This window comes from Lactuca serriola, chromosome 1 (assembly GCF_051521515.1).
Source record: "Lactuca serriola cultivar US96UC23 chromosome 1, Lser_US96UC23_V15, whole genome shotgun sequence".
Classification (NCBI taxonomy): Eukaryota; Viridiplantae; Streptophyta; class Magnoliopsida; order Asterales; family Asteraceae; genus Lactuca; species Lactuca serriola.
Window position 1 is genome coordinate 20,536,567 of NC_136408.1, and position 2,646 is coordinate 20,539,212.

The 2,646-nt window shown below is 40.2% G+C and overlaps 1 pseudogene; it reads right to left on the reverse strand.

Annotated features, from left to right (window-relative positions):
• Nucleotides 1-466: 466 nt before the first annotated feature.
• LOC145067901 (epidermis-specific secreted glycoprotein EP1 pseudogene) lies at nt 467-2,037 on the reverse strand (annotated as a pseudogene).
• Nucleotides 2,038-2,646: the final 609 nt, after the last annotated feature.

The window sequence follows — 2,646 nt, forward strand, 5'->3', positions numbered from 1 at the left end:
TTTATATGTCTAAGTATCATCTCTCTTCCTTTAAGTTGGCTTTTGGGAGTAAGTTTAAGTTGGTTTTTGGGAGTAAGATAAGTTCATATCAAGTTTGACTGTAAATAGGCAGACGGAAAATACAGGCAGATGAATCGTTAAGCAAATTCATCCATTGTTTATAACATTGTTTGTCGTTACTTCTTCTTGGATTTCTAATATACGAAAAAAAATACAAGGCGAAGTGTGTTGGTTGGCTCCACAACTTCTCTTGCTATTGTTTCTTTGTACTGAGCTGTGTAATTATCTTTTAGCTATTTTGTTAGATTTTTAATTTTAATGCGGTTCAAAATAATAAAAAAAATAAATAACTTTGATCAAACCATCTCACGTTAGCATCTGAGCATCCGCATTCATTATTTAATACTCCATGTGTAGCTTCTCGACAATAAGAATGTCGTTGGATTTGCTTTTAGTCCATTCCTGATTTTTGGATAAAAAACTAATATTATTTCATTTATTACGAATCTTGATCGATTAGCATCACGGACACAATATTCAATGGGGTAAAGATTAAAATAAAATCAAAGAGTACATTCATAGATAAGGTCGGCAATTGAAAGATCTCGATGAGGCCCCTACTTCTTAGGTGTTTTGATGTACGCCAAATGAGCCGAGTTTTCAACTCGTGTTAATGTTTTCAAATCATAAGCAATCCAGCACCTTGAATCATCCGTGTGGTAGAAATATCCCATGCATTTACAGTCCTTGGTGCATTTGCTTTCGCACTCGCTTTGCTTCCTTCCATCATCTCCCGTTGTGTACGTAATCATAAAATGGTCAACACCTTCAAGCTTGTAGTACCCAAAGTCACTTGCTTTACAAGGCACCTTCTTTGCCTCACAATCTTTGCTCCACCCACTTAGTCCGTTTGGTGTTGGGCATGCGACACATTGGCTATTCTCACATAGCCCAAACTTCCCACATCGTTCTGGCAACTGGCACTCGCCTTCCAAGGAACCCCTGTCGAGAAACGTGTATACCAGTTCCCAGGCAACGTCTTGTACATTTGGAGTATACGTGTAGAATAGAAGGTTCCCATCTATCCCAAGTCTAAGATAAGATAACGTGTTGTTGTATCTTGAGTAGGCCATGTAGCGATTCGAACTGGATGAGGGGTTTGTAGTGAAGTAATCGAAACTCATGTAATAAATAAAACCCTCATCAGGATCTGTGACTGAATTAAGAGTTAGGTTAGTCAAACTACCCTTCATAATGGTGAACCATTCGATAGAGGTCCAATAAAGCATTGGAATAGGCGAGTTGGCGCTCTTGTAATACATGGCTAGGTGTCTAGGCTCCATGACCAACCTATATTGTCCATTGATGTTGTTCTCGTCAGAAGCTCGGCTCACCAGCATACTGGCACCACCAGCTCGGAGAGATTGACCCACCAAGAGAGTGTCCGTAGGGTAGTCAAAGCTTTGCCATATGAAATTTCTCTTGCCATCATGAAGAACCATGTTACCAGTTGGCAGCATCTGAAAACCGACGACACCTTTGTTGGCGGTGTTAGTTTGCCAGGCAATCCGGCCACCGGAATCCGCCAGGACAAGGTTTCCATCTGCACCGAAGGTGAGGGTGGCGTTCTCACGAACTGGGTTTCCCCGGTTTGCTTCCCAAACCCAACGCATGAGGGACTTAGATCGGACTGTTCCCATACGAAGGGCTAGAGTGAATGCGTTAGGGGTGGTGTTGTAGAAACAAAGCTGGAATGGGTTAATAAAAGGCGGAAGGGCGCGATAATTTGCATCGTACTCCACGAAATAATCTCCAAAATCACCTTCGTTTACGTACGTGAAGGTGTCTGAAGCAGGCACTACAGCTTCAGAAATGGTCCAAAGTAATTGAAAACTAAGCAAAAGTAGAAGAGAAGTTGCATAGATGGAATGGGGAGAAGCCATTTTGGGTGGTTATTTTTAGAGGATGAAAGAACCCGTTTATATCGACTGCATTATGTTGAAACTGACGCTATTATCCAACATGTAGTGTACAGCCGAGCAATGCAGGGAAAGATAAATTCAATCATGTTTGTTTTCTTTTTATGTATTTGGAGGTGGGGTAGCTGTGCCCAGTCAATAATGGAAAACTAAAGTGTATAGCAACATGTTTTTGTAGTAGTTAGTGGAATGAATATTCTAATTCCACTAATATACAAACCATAAAAATACTTTTCATAGTTATTCTAATTAGTCTTTAAACCTTTTTTTTTTGTTGTTTTACAGGGCATCAGGTGAGTTGTGACCTGCATTTTAGTCCCGTTAATCTAAATCATTCGGCAGAAGGCGCCACAGGTACATTTTTTACCGGATCGACACTTACGTGGAGACAATATCATGAAACGTTTTTAAGGGCATAGTCTCCTCAAATTGAAAAATCTGTGCATAACCCTTTTAATCGCTACCCTCCACCACCATGGCAAAGCCTTTTTCCGATTCGATTGTATTCTTCCTCCTAATCATTTGCCTTCTTTTGTCAACGCCGGAATCTTGACGGCCACATCCGTTTCTTGGCAAACCATCATGGCTTCTAAAAACCCAAAACAATTTTGTTAAGCAATACATTTTCAAGACATGATATTTTCATCAGACAATTGATCATTAATTT